General features: G+C 42.6%; 1 protein-coding gene across 2 annotated transcripts in view; it reads right to left on the minus strand.

Annotated features, from left to right (window-relative positions):
- lhfpl2 (LHFPL tetraspan subfamily member 2) overlaps positions 1–15,109 on the minus strand; it is a 66,091-nt gene that overhangs the window by 12,319 nt on the left and 38,663 nt on the right. The gene's annotated exons all lie outside the window — the stretch shown is intronic.

A 15,109-nucleotide genomic window follows, 5' to 3' on the forward strand; every position in this document is an offset into this window, starting at 1 on the left:
TACACGGCTGCCCCCAGGGTGCCGCTACAGTTAGTGCTATTTTAGCAGCAGCGGGAGTTAGAGACCCCCAACTGACTGAGCCACAGAGAAACGCACAATCATTTAGCTTTGAGGGCTGCTTGGAACCAGGTGGGCTGTTTTTGGCACAGACACCCAGATCTGTTGTTTGTGGCCCTGGGATGTGCAGGAGGAATTGGCTGAGTGACACACACTGAGATCACTGCTTTGCATAAATAACAAATAGATCCGCTTGGAACCCAACGACAGCGCACAGCTAATTAACCTACTAGGGTAACACAGCAGCCAGCGAGGTGACAGTCACGGTGCCACAGGCTAATAACTTCCTGTTATTGTGAATAGTCGCCATGCCCACGCCAGTTATCACCATTCTGCACTCACTTCCTTGCGCTGATCAGCTCAGTTTGGCTACAGCAGCAACTTGTGCACTGGGGGACATAACGACTATATGCTCAAGTGTGCCTCATTTAAGCCTTCTGCCTGTTTTCTTTCTACCTTTTTAAGTAGAAGCCAAGGCATTGTGGGAAACAACTGCTTATTACTCCAGAAAAAAAACGCGATATATATATTTAGTTTTTCTGGGCTGTATAACTTACATTTTCTTCTGACACATAACAGATACACATTGTAAAACACATTAGACTGACTAATTATAAGCCACTATAAATTATATTTTTCTTTCTACTAGGTGCAGGAGTATCACTATGTATAGTAAGCATTCTTCCAGTTTGCCACTAGAGGCCGCCACTTCAGATCTGTGTGTGAATCAGTATGGTGGCTCCAGCTAATTAGGATAAACACAAATCTGCACAGATAAATAAGCCCCCCTGGGGTGATGCTGGTATTGGTTGAGACAACTGAATAATATCTAAATATTAAGAAATAAATTGATTTGGGGTTGTAAACAATGAGCAGTGTCGTTAAAGGGGTGGTTCACCTTTATGTTAACTTTAAGTATATTATAGAATGTCCTATTCCTAGCAGCTTTTCATTTGGTCTTCATTATTTATTTCATATAGTTTTATTAATTATTTGCCTTCCTCTATTAACACTTTCCAACTTTTATAAGGGGATCACTGACTCCAGCTGCCAAAAACTAGTTACTTGAGGCTACAATGTTATTGTTACTTTTCATTCCTTCTCTCTCTATTCAGTTTTTCTACTATTTATATACCAGTCTCTTGTTCAAACCACTCCCAGGTTGCTAAGATAATTGGGACCCTAGCAACCAGATAGCCTCTGAAACTCAGAGCTGTTGAACAAAAAGTGAAATAACGAACTACAAATAAAAATAAAGACAAATTGCAAATTGTCTTAGAATAGTACTCTCTACATCATACTAGAACAACCCCTTTAAGTGCCAGAAAAGAACGTGTCATTCTATTTGAAACCATTCTAATAATGTATTCCTACGTGGTTATACATAAGCTACATCTTTTTAGGTGCTCCCTCATAACATTAGTGGAAACCCACTATTAACAGTAAATACTGATCATTAGTAAGTGCAATGGCACATAGTAAGATTTGTTGCCCACAGTTAAATCTGCGCTACCGCAGGCGACATATCTCCCACAAATACCTAGCCCCTGTCTCCGTAATGTCCCACAGAGAGATTAGTCGCCTGTGATAGATCTCTGCTACAGCGGGAAAATCATTTTTTCTAAATGCCACTGGCAACAAAGGGAATCCGCTTCGGTTTTCTAGCCGAGTGGCGCAAAGTTTCCTCCTCAGGTGACTTTAAAAAAACGAAACGATGAGTAGGCCTTTGCACCGATGATTAACTTTTTTGCCAGTGGAAAGATATTTGGGAGAGATTAGTCGCCCACGGCAGCAGAGATCCATCTCCGTGGGACATTACCCCAACATTGCAGTCGCCACAAGTAAACATATTCACAATTAAGCCAGATCGCCACGAGAAACATGTATTACATGCAGCAATCGCAGTGTTAGCTAATGGCAAGGCAGTTTCAGGAGATTTGTCACATGCGGTACCACAGATTTAACAGTGGGTGACAAATCTCCTCATGTGCCATCACCTATGGGGCAACAGGCTGCCAACTGTCAAGAATAGTCATGCTGGCACCCAATGTCTGTCTGCATATTAGCACCTCTACAGTCCCCGGCGACCACAGGTTCTTCTGTATGGTAGTTAAGGCACTGAGAAAAATCTGGGAGATGTTCCAGCTCTGATTATAAGCAGAAGGCAGTTAGCAAAACTGTGACAAATTGCTCCCTATATGGCAAGATACACAAAGGAGGTTCCCAGATAACACTCACTGCGAACACTGCTGTCTGGGTCTTCTCAAGCCCTCCTTGCTACCAGTTGGGACTAGTTCCTTGCACATGTTGCACAGGCTACAGAGGAAAAAGCTGTCCTCAAAGCTCATTTGTCAGGCAGCCCTGTCAGTTCAGAGGTGTGCCATTAGCTGACGGCACTGGGGGCCCCTATTATGAATATCACGGCCTTTAGACCCCCCACATGTGGCCATAAAGCAGGTGGTTAAGTACAGGGCACCCTAGCACCTATCAGCACCCTGGCTTCCATGCTTTCACAAATAAAACCTCTGTTTTTGGTTTGGTTGAACTCCCCCGTTTCATGAATTAAACCAGTTAAAATGAGATATGGGCACACTTGCCTGCAGCACACCCAGGAACAAAGGTCACATTGACTCTACAGGGTGGGAACTTGAACATAACAGTTTCAATTTACACTTCTAATCATGTGAATACAACATCCCAGAAATCAATGGATCAGTGATGCAGAACCTTCAAGAACAAATAAAGCAAAAAACAGGCCAAACAAAGCAGACAATAAAACTATACCACAACCCTGTGTAGTATCTGGAAGATAACAAAGGAGCAATTTCCAGCATGCCTGTTCTATACAGCGCCCTGCAAGATTATTCAATTCCCTCACCGTACTCAGGGCCCTCCTTAGGGTAAGGACCCAGTCGCCTGCGATGGATCTCTGCTATTGCAGGCAACAAACCTCTCCAAAATGGCTTTCCACCACCAACAATAAGTGTCGCCAGTGGAAAGCATCGCTCTGGTTTTCGTCCAGATCTTGATCGGGCACTTTGATTTTTACACTGGATCAGGACCGCAGCAACGAGCCAATACGGTCCCTGATCCAACGTAAAAATCAAACCTGTCCGTTTAAGATCTGCCTGATTTCAGGCCAGATGTTGGTTAGAAAGGCCTGTCGTTGGTGCCTATGCCCGGCGTTTTAATTTGATCATTTGGCCAGTTATTTTGCTTTGTGCCGTAGAAATGATGCGCTTAGATGTCAGGATGGCCCCAACCTTACAGCCATACGGGAATGTGCGACTGTACAAACATTTGGCACTTGGTCTTGGAAATATTTTCATTTACCCTAACGTGTTTCACATGAATGTTGAAGTATTTTTACAGTTCTGAAGTCAGTTTATTTCACTTGTCAGCTGAGAATTATTGTTCTAATAACCCTTAATCCTTTAAACTAATTTTTGTCCTGTTATTTGCCAAAGAAAATATGAAGTTGAAAACGCCTTGGTGTGAAAAGCACTCCCGCACACGCAGCCTGTAAGGAGGCACAGCATATTGTCACCCCCTTGCCTCCCCTAATAAGGTTAACTGCAATTTCCCATCATCCTCTATCATCCAACTAAAGCTGGTCATACACTTAAAGGTCTGCTTGTTTGATGAGGTAGCCAAAGCAGCTGATCTTTCCCTGATATGCCCACCTTGAGGTGTTTGGCCCAAGGGTCAGATCACAGCGTCAGGCATACAAGCCATCAGGCAAGAACCTCATCAACAAGCCGATGCAGTGCTCATCCAATGAGATTTCTAAACCCAATTTTCGTCCGGATACTGGTCGGGAAGGCCCGGCAGAGGACCCCATACATGTATGGCCACCTTTAGGCCCCACATAGTTTAGTCTAAAAAGCTTTACTTGTAACAGCTACATGCACATAGAGTGCATTCAAATAATGGATCCCAGCTGTTACCACTTGTGCCTTTCACATGAATAACAGTGTGGCATTGGGCATCTCTGTGGCTTGAGCTTCTTTTAAGCACACCAGTACAGTAGTTTCCTGCACAGCAGCCAGCCACCATCATCTTCTTCTAGCTTGAAGTGGTGCCGACCCCAACCAACCATAACTAATCTCCCCAAATTGCCATCCCACCGGCGAAAATGTAAGTCGTCGGTGGGATGGCCCACGCTGCGCAGGCGATTTCGGCAAATCGCCGAAGTTGCCTCGCGAGGCATTTGTATGTATGTATAAAATGTATGCCGAAATCGCGCCGCCGCGTGTGCCATCCCACCGGTGGGATGGTAGTTCGGGGAGATTAGTCGCCTGCGAACAGGGGACTAATCTCCCCGTGTGCCAGAGCCCTTAGGGCAGCTACTTGTCACAGCTACTAAACACCAGAAAATACCCTGCCATAGATAACACTGAGAATTACCTCTGCTTAAACACACATAGAGATAGTTATCAGTAAATGATCAGCATTGTCTATTTCTGTAGTCACAAGTAGCTGCTATTAGTAGCTCTGTGTGTCTTCACCCTAAAACAGAAGATAACTGGCTACAGGTGGGTAAGGGAAATTATGACTAGTTCTCCCAGAGAGGACCACAGCAGTGGAACCACTACATGTGACATGAACCAAATATTCAGGGTAAATCTATAAAATACACATAGAGCACTCTCTTGAAAATGCCCCCAAGCTGTAGCAGACATACAATAAATCGTTTTTAGTGAATAGGATTAATTTTTTCTTATAGTCTTGAAAGAATAAAAGGTTCATTTGTATGCTCCCTTGGTAAAGTTCTTTGACAGCTGGACATTCCAAAAACCTGACTCTGATGCTGGAATCTGTTTGTTAGACAGGGGAAATCAGCCCGTGACTCACATGCACGGGTGGGTCGGTTGCAGTCGGAAAAACAGCACAGGGTTTGGGAGCATGAAATACAACACCAAATATATAAAAACAGTATGAAATAAAAAATAAAGTACAGGTATGGAATCTGTTATCCGGAAACCCATACATTGAGCAGATTTTTTATTATAATGGAGGCTGCCCATTCAGGTGGATTCACTCAGTGACTAAACTTACAGATGTTTCCCAGTGTTACAAATGCAGCTGTTAGTGGGGCTCATAAAATGGTTAAAGTGGTTGTCTCAGTCCTGTCACTGGAAATATGAGCAAAGAGTGGTGGCGTGGGTTCCTCCTGCCATGGAACAATGCAAGGGGAGTGGGAATAACAAAGACCTGTGAATGCCGCTCTGATTTCCAGGAAAATCACGTGTCAAGTTCCTGAACAGAGATGTTTTTTGGATTTTGCACACTGTGCAGTTAGAAGTATTGTGCCGGCAACTGGCTGAGGCACTACTGAATGGTCACTACTCAGAATAGCAAATTCAAAAGATACAGACTACTGGTTTAGTTTGTCTCTCATAATCTTCTTTATAATGCCAAAGGAGGTCTGTGTATTTGTTTCTCATCTGACTCATTCCCTCAGCAAACTATCCCAAGCATACCCACTAAATTCTAAATTCACTGAGGTCTATATAAACCTAAAGCAGAACAGGAATATTCATAAATATTCAATATTACCCATTCTTTGGTAACAACCAAGCTATAGGCCTATGGCACACCAGGCACCTGCTATGCCATCAGACTTCCAGATAGATACCGGCACTGCTCAGACTGCCTTCTATAGACTGCCTGTCACTGCTGGTTGCCATTCACTAATTGGCAGGAAGCCTGAGGGGTGACAGGCAAACACCTGGTAAGCCATGGGCCAAAGAATACACATATAAGCTATATATAGGACTTTTTTCTACTTTTACATCGAGTAAGAATACTATTGTATAGTGCCAGCAATACTATGTTTGATCCATAAGCCTCCTGTGTCCTCGACATCTGGTAACTTGTACTATTCCCTATTCCGGGCCTACAGAATGTTATCCTCTAGCTAAGCTTACATTATAAAGAGGCTTTACATTCCCTTTTAATGAAGGCTGATGTGTGGAATCATGCTAATCTTCAAAACACAAGAACTCAAATGGGAAAGGTTCCAACATTTCTATCACTCTGGGGCCACCGGGGCACTTATCCTCTGCTGACCAGTGTTTGCGTCTGGTCCCCAAGACCAGGAATGGATTCAGATGGCTGAACTTCAATGTGACTATTTATGGATCTGTCCCGAGATGAGACTCTCTCTGCCCTTGCTCATTCATGGTGGTAATGTCTGTCTCAGTCTGCTGTCACAGTTGTTTCTAAAAAGCAGCTGCACTTTCTCAAGGAGATTATTTTTCCCTCTAATCAGAATGTTTTATTAGACTTGGGTTGCCACAACAAAGAGATAAACTGATCCTATCAGACAAGCTTGAAAGTTACATCCGACAGTATTGGTTTTGCCTTGGACACCCTTGCCTCAGGAGATGCTCTGGTTATTTGCTTACAGGGGATATGGTGAAGAAGACCTACACATGTATGTAGAGTAATGGATGTGCACCCTACCTATAATTAAAAGGTAAAAAATAAATTTACAACTATTTTATAATTGCCTTTTCCTTGTAATTCTTACAATATCATGCTATAGCAGTACCAGAGCCAAACTGGATAATGGGGAGAGTTTAAATCAATTTCTGAATTCAGAGGGTCTATAATGAACCTACTAAAGAACAAAGGACAACTTCTCTTGCACTGTTTAATGCCCCTTGTAAAGTGATTCTCCGAAAGCTACGCTTCTGCTTGTTCTCACCCTGGGAAAAGTGTCTATTCTCGTTCACACGCAGAAATCTGGGAAACAAGAATATAACAGACATGTTTCCATTGTAAATCTGCATAAATGCAATTGGTTCTGTCTTATTTCTTTTGTTTCTTCCCAAATTCCACCCCCCTTACCTCAAATGCACCACAAAAGTTCATTAAGGCATAATGAATGTCTGCTCTCTAGTGTCTCTGTGGCACGCTCATCTGTTAGATTGTACATGTGGAACAGATCATACAATGATAAAAATATAATAGAACAGCATATGGATTTCTTAAAAGTGGACAGAGCCATAAATATATCTGGGAGGACCATGTCTGGCCCCTGGGCCTCTAGAGGGACTGTCATTAGTATATGGTTTAACCCAGACTTAAAATAATGCACAATTACTGCACATATGTGTGTGTGTTCACATTTACATTTCATTTCTGACCATTTGGCCATATTGTTATAATAAAATCCAAATTTCCATGTGCGGTTTTCAACAGCTGTCAGGCCAGTTTTTGTTTGCATTCATCATATTCTTAATTACCCACTGAAAATTCCTCCTCCAACTGCTGAAACTTGTAAATCATATTTACACACATATATAAGCATCATTGTTTCATTGTAGAACTGAAAGGAACCTTGTTGGATGATCATCCGTAGAAGCAAAGCCTGGCAATAATGGTCACATGGGTGTCAGGATGAACCACTTAAAACTGCTGTGCTAGTATTTAGGGACTACTGAATGAGAGAAGAGTCAAGTAAATACTGGGGGGTCTCAAGGGCCTTTGTCTGCACCTTCAGGGGTCTTCTAACTTGATATATTTCCTGCAATAGCAATATATTAAATAATGCCCCAGTAATATTAGAATGCAATCATTTATGTTGGTCTTTATAAGAGGTAACCACTATATAAAGACTCAGAGCCTCCAGACCTACATAAAAGCACTCAGCCTGCAGTCTGTTTGTTTATTAGGTTAGGCAGCTACTTGGTTACTCCCGTTCTTATTTTATGCAGTAGAGGGTACAATATTCCCTATTCCCTGCACATTAGAGTTTTTATTTGAAAATGACTGCGGTTCTATGTTGCTGTTCCCCCAAGCAAAACTGAATTCATGGTACCAAAGGGGGTGCTCTGATGTATTCCTGCTTTCACCCCTTAGTCCCCTGCAACTTGCTTAGCACTGTAATCTCAAGGCTGACTCACAATAAAATATCACTGACAGTTACAGAGTAAATCCATTTCCTACCTTAGAGCAACTCTTCCCAGATCTGTTGTGCCGACTCAGAGCTTATTGGGAGATTATCGGTCACCGTGCAATAAAGCATTTGCTGAGCAGCAGTCTCTGGGAAACCCCACTCCCAGGCAGGACAGCAGATTTACTGTACAAATCCCTATGGGGAACAGTATGACTCAGGATGCACAGTGAGCAGTCCCTTTAATCTCCCTGACAATAGTAAGTGTGTGGGGAAGCGGAGGCACAGCAGCTCCGAGTGAAAAGCCTTGGACGCATGAGGTCATTTGGTTGCTTTGGCGCAGGGTACAAATTAGATGTGATCTCATTAAAACTCCTTTTTAGACAAAACAAGGTCGGATTTTAGTTCTAATCGGTCACATTCTTTGCCTGGATTTGACTGACCTCAACTCATTAATATTTGCAAAACATTTAGCATTTTAGCCTTATTTTCCCTTGCACAGTGCAGCTTTAGGGCTCTGGCACACCGGGAGATTAGTCGCCCGCGACAAATCTCCCTGTTCACGGGCGACTAATCTCCCCGAATTGCCATCCCACCAGTGACAATGTAAGTCGCCGGTGGGATGGCACACGCTGCGCAGGCGATTTCGGCAAATCGTCGAAGTTGCCTCGCGAGGCATTTTCGGCGATTTGCCGAAATCGCGCCGCCGCATGTGCCATCCCACCGGCGACTTACATTGTCGCCGTTGGGATGGCAACTGATGGCAACTCGGTGAGATTAGTTGCCCGCGAACAGGGAGATTTGTCGCGGGTGACTAATCTCCCCGTGTGCCAGAGCCCTTATGGTGAAGACAGAGCTACTAGTAGCAGCTACTTGTCATGGTTGCTAAAATAGACAATGCTGATCATTTACTGATAATTGTCTCTATGTGTTCTTTAGGCAATTCTCAGTATTATCTATGGCAGGGTATTTTCTGGGGTTTAATAGCCATGAAAGCATGAAGCAGCTGCTACTAGCTATGTGTGGCTCCATGTGTCTTCACCTTTAATATTGAGGACGTATTATGAATAATAGCATGTCTATGACAGTACCATTCAACAATATCATGTAGCAGGTACATTACACAGGTAAAAAACCTGGTAGGTCCCGGGTCCCCCCTGAACTACTGAACTACTACACAAAGATATCCCTAATAACTATTACACATATATAGATATGAAAATGGCTAATGTCTACACAAACTGCAGCCCTTTGTTTATACACATGTAATACACAAAGTGTGTGTAAAACCCACTCACTTTGTGGTTTACTTCCATGACTTCTATTGAGGGCAGCATTTGTACCAATACTGAGGGGGCAACCTATGACCCTGCCGCTGGGAGACAAAGGTGGCACTGTATTCAAGCAGGGAAAAGTCGCCACAGTTAGAAGGGTCAGATGGTGTCGCGGGAGCCGCTCTCTGTTCAGCCAATGAAGGCGTAATTTCTATGAGCGCAAAACGAGCAGATGGGATTCATTATACATCCTGGCTCTGTTTCCTCTAGGATTCAAGAAATATTACACTATGACAAATGCTCTTAAACATGCGTCTGGACAACTTGCAGAATGAAGTATCGAACCTATAAAAAATGATAGTGTCATTTATTTACATAAGATGTTCTGAGCTGCATGAATCACGCCAGAGAAAGCCTTCTCATCCATTTCTGATCAGAGAGTGTGATAGAGATGAATCAATCTGCTAGTTTCCATTACTATTTCACGCAATTACGCTGCCCAAAAGAGATTTTATCCCCTCAATAAAGGTCATTTGCTGGAGGGTAGATTTTCTCGTGCCAGATCTGGAAAGTTCACCTAAAGTTTGCAATCTTGGCACAACTGTACTCACATAATAGGGTTAGGCACATACCATGGCACATAAAGGGAAAGGGATACCAGGGAGAGAACATCAGGAATAGCAATAGGAAGAACACTAGGAATATGTTGCTCAGACTGCATTGTCACAGGAAAAATCCAAGGATGAAACAGAAACCAGCTGCATTTGTTCTTCTTTTGTACCTAAAGTTATACCAGGAGGTAGTTCAGTAATGAACATTTTTATTAATTCCATCTTGTGGGCATTGACCATTTTCAAGCCCCATCTAATGGGCAGCAGTACTGTATGTTGGCCACTGAATCCCCCCACCGAATCCCCTCTACTAGTTAGCAGTACCATATGTTGGCCACTACATCCCATCTAGTAGTCAGCAGTACTGTATGTTGGCCACTGAATTCCATCTAGTGGTCAGAGGTACAGTATGTTGGCTACTAAATCCCATGTAGTACTCAGCAGCACTGTATGTTGCCCATTTTCTGAATTCCTGCAGCTAAGCTTTCCCCTCCCTGGACTCCCTCCTCTTGTTTAGCTCTCATCATCTCTTGGGAGGGGTTCTTCTCTCATCGTAGTTATTCCAGCCTTTCAAGAAGTGGATTGTATTACAGGTATGGGACTTGTTATCCAGAATGCTTGGCTCTGGGGATTTCTGGAAAAGGGATTCCATGATATGGATCAACATACCTTAAATCTGCTAGAAAACTAATTTAAATATTGAATTGACCCAATAGGATTGTTTTGCCTCCAAAAATGATTAATTATATCTTAGTTGGGATCAAGTACAAGGTACTGTTTTATTATAACAGAGAATAAAGAAATAATTTCTAAAAATTAGAATTATTTGCCTATAATGGAATCTATGGGAGATGGCATAATTTGGAATTTTCTGGATAACGGGTATTGGAATTTATTGAAAAGAAAGTCTGGCAACCCAGTATCTTTCCAAAGGGCCAACAAGCCACTGCCTACAAGTTTTATGGTTAGCTCTGCTCTTAAATGCACCCAGGTTTTGCCCATTAGCTTCTGATTTCTGAGAAAGGTGAATAAATGAAATATTCTTTCATGTTCTTCGACAGGCTTTGTTTGCAGAGCTGAAACATTCATTCCTTAGCAAACGTGATTAAAAGGAGAGAGCACTATTACAGTACGTGATGTTTCAGAAGACAAATATGTCTGTATTATATGGCTGTCAGGCTGTCAGAGCTACACAGAAAGCCTTTAGCTTGGCCTTGCACTGAACCTGCTCATTCCCTAAACGTGTGCAGGTGTTGCCTTCCTTAACTCCCTCTGTTCTACAGAGTCTTTCCCAAACCCTAACTGGGCACCGGGCTCCGTATCTGACATCATCTCTGTTTAATTTAAGAGACATGTAAACTCGAGAAGTAAATGAAAAGAAAGCACCCCTTCAATATTCATTAGTTACAAATTCACGTTATTTATAAATATAGCTGGTATTAAAGGGTACCTATAGGTGGAAAAACTTTTCCCAGTTGAAGGTGTAGGTTTATAGAGCCTGCATTCCAGTAGGGGAAACAATACCATTTTGTGAGAGCTATGCCAGACTGGGACCCGGGACTTCCGCCCCCCCCCCCCCCCCAAACCCCACCCTGTAACTTGTGGGGTTTGGCATGGCATAAAGAGGTGGTGGGAATGTCAGATTGACAGTATATTCAGCCTGGTACCCGCCTCTGGGGGCAACTGGTTGGCCTGAACCTTTCCATTCTGCAGGTTTTAGAATGGGCCAAACATCACTAATCTGTCTGTCGCTTTCTACTCCCTACTCCAGTGATCCCCAACCAGTGGCTCAGGGGCAACATGTTGCTCACCAACCCCTTGGATGTTGCTCTCAGTGCCCCCAAACCAGGGAATTATTTTTGAATTCCTGACTTGGGGGCAAGTTTGGTTGAATAAAAACAAGATTTCCTACCAAATAAAGCCCCCTGTAAGCTGATAGGGTGCATAGAGGTTGCCTAATAGCCAATCTTAGCCCTTATTTGGCACCTCCATGAAGTTTTATGGTGCTTGTGTTGCTCCCCAAGTCTTTTTACATTTGACTGTGGCTCACGTGTAAGAAAGGTTGGGGATCCCTGCCCTACTCCAATGGTTTTGACATGGGAAACAATGTACCAGATGCCGCCTGTGTAACATGCAAGGCTGACTACTGCTAGAGTAATGCAGCGTGGGTACCCTGTGGGTTGCAGGTAGAATTTTTATGCGTGGGTATAGATGTGGGTCGGGTTGCGGGTCTTATCCACATTTCTTTTTTTTAAATTATCTACATTTTTACTTTAAAACATTTTTTTCTAACCCCACCCAGTTCTGATTATGTCACTTCCGGTCTGCAGAAACAGCTCTTCCTGTTTAATAATGATCATCTGGTTACGGATAAGGCCATTGCGGGGGTGGTTGGGTACCGGGTCCAAGTGAGTAAAAATGTGTGTTGCGGCTTCTGCGCAGGACTAAAAAAAACAGAACTAGATGTGCAGCAAGGGACAAAGGGAATTCTGGGAATGGAGCCCTGGAGAGAGAATGCTGCTTTTAAACATAATTTCATTTACAAATAATTTTCCAACAACTAATGAACATATATAAAATTCCATTTTCTTTCTTTGGGGAAAATTATGTTTTAAGGTTAACATCCCCTTTAACATTCCAGTCTCTGGACGGAACTATTTGCCAGTCATTCTGTGGGATTTTTAGCACTGAAATGGTTAAGAGGTTCTTTGTGATTGACAGTAGAAACACAGGAAATTCATAGACTTTCCCCATGTCACGGAGCCAGCGCTAATTTACTGCAGAAAACCTGGAAGCCTCGGTACAGGCAACTGTACGATCCAAGGGCTTCCCATGGGCTTATGATTTTAATGAATGTAAGAAAGAAATCCTGTGCAGGGTTACTGTATATCCCTCTAGTTCTTTCTACCGCATATCCTTTTTATCTTACTGTTTGTGTTAAGCACAGCTTACACTTTGTATATATTTAATATGAATGCAGCTTGGCCAGAAGACCTAGTGGATGGCTACATAGGAGTGTCTTGTCCCTGCAATGATTAGTACTTTTAATGCCGACAACAAAGCTCTTCAAATCAACCCACCTATTTACTTGTATGGCGACAACTTCAAGACAATTTTGGGCGACAACGAAGATTTTTCGTGGGGCGACTAATCTCCTGTGTACCACTGCCCTTAGTCCTTAGTATTTTTCTAAGGGTGAAGACACATGGAGCTACTAGTAGCAGCTACTTTTCATGGCTACTAAAATAGACAATGCTGACCATCTACTGAAAACAGTCTCAACATGTGTTTTAGCAGAGGCAATTCTCAATATTGTCTATGGCAGGGGATTTTCTGACTTTTAGGGCTCTGGCACACGGGGAGATTAGTCGCCCGCGACAAATCTCCCTGTTCGCGGGTGACTAATCTCCCCGAGTTGCCTTCACCTGCCATCCCACGTGGGATGGCACACGCAGCGGCGCGATTTCGGGAAATCGCCGAAAAAGCCTCGCGAGTCCTTAGGGTGAAGACACACGGAGCTACTAGTAGCAGCTACTTGTCGTGGCTACTAAAATAGAAAATGCCAATCATTTACTGATAATTGTCTCTGTGTGTGTTTTAGCAGAGGCAATTCTCAGTACTGTCTATGGCAAGGTGTTTTCTGGAGTTTAGTAGCCGTGAAAAAGTAGCTGCTACTAGTAGCTCTGTGTGTCTTCACCCTAACAGAGGTTTTTTTTATGTTATGTTATTTGTACCCTGGCCTCACCTGCTTTGTGTGAATACAGGTATGGGACCTGTTCAGGACCAGGGGGTTTTCCAGATAAGGGATCTAATTTGGATCTCCATATTTTAATTCTCCTAAAAAATCATTTAAACATTAGATAAACCCAATAGGATTGTTTTGGCTCCAATAAGGATTAATTATATCTTAGTTGGGGTCAAGTACAGGTACTGTTTTATTATTACAGAGAGAAATTAAACCATTTTAAAAATGAGAATTATTTGATTAAAATGGAGTCTATGGGAGGTGGCCTTCCTGGATAACAGATCCTATACTTGTAATGACTTTCCCCATAAACAAGACCCTTTGATAGCCCAAGGCATGCCAGTGTTTGAGGTTTACGGTCTGGTTGCTGTCTGGCCACACATATGATGAGATCCTTGTACATATCCTTCTAGTCATGACCTGCAATGCCCTACACCTGAGTGGTGACAGAAAGCTAGTACAGGTACAGGACCTGTTATCCAGAATGCTTGGGACCTGGGGTTTTCTGGATAAAGTTTTTTTTCCATAATTTGGATCTCCATAACTTAAATCTACTGAAAAATCATTTAATCAATAATTAAACCCAATAGAATTGTTTTGCCTCCAATAAGAATTAATTATATCTTAGTTGGGATCAAGTACAGGTACTGTTTTATTATTACAGAGAAAAAAAGAAATAATTTAAAAAAAAAAAATAGAATTGCTTACAATGTAGTCTACAGGAGATAGCATTCCCATAATTACAAACTTTTTGGATAACGGGTTTCCAGATAACACATCCCATACCTAAAATGTTTTATTTATATTTTCAGTCATCAAACTATTTGGGAATCGCTGAGGCTTGCAGCCTATTGATGATAATAATAATTAAGGTAATAGGGAGCTGCACCGCTGAACATATCCTTTCCCACTGAGACCAATAGACAGTGATCAATGGCAAGTCACAGCTGTTTTGATCACTGCTACTTGAATCTCCACTGAAAATGCAGTAAAGCCATAGCCCATTTGGTGTTTTCCTTTTGATCCCGGGCTCAGTATTAGGTTCAGCACAAACCAGTTTGTGTTTACCAAACATAACGTCTTCAAAATAATGGTACGCTGAAGGATTCCATTACTACGTACAGTCATGCCCAGACTGGCAACTGCCAGAGGGGCTGCTAAAGATGCCACAGACAGTCACAATTTATAGAGCCTGTCAGGCTGTTTGGGCCTCTGTGTACCTGAAATTGCATGGCCCATTTTGAAGCCCAGTCCAGCCCTGCGGAGTACATACAGTATATCTTTAGTATGGCTATTTGTACAGCAACATGGCAGGCTTTTTTCCTTTCTAAAGAAGTAAGACTTCCAGTGGACAATACAAACGGAAAAGTAATGCCTCCTACACAGACTCCCACTACCATTTTCTCAGGACAAGGCATGGAAACATTTACTAGCTCAGATATAGTAATTGCCGTTCAATTCAACAGATGTTTTGGAATCACTTGAAAACATTCCACCCCTCATTAGATAAACCCCAATT

Source organism: Xenopus tropicalis, chromosome 1 (genome assembly GCF_000004195.4).
Source record: "Xenopus tropicalis strain Nigerian chromosome 1, UCB_Xtro_10.0, whole genome shotgun sequence".
NCBI classification, from domain to species: domain Eukaryota; kingdom Metazoa; phylum Chordata; class Amphibia; order Anura; family Pipidae; genus Xenopus; species Xenopus tropicalis.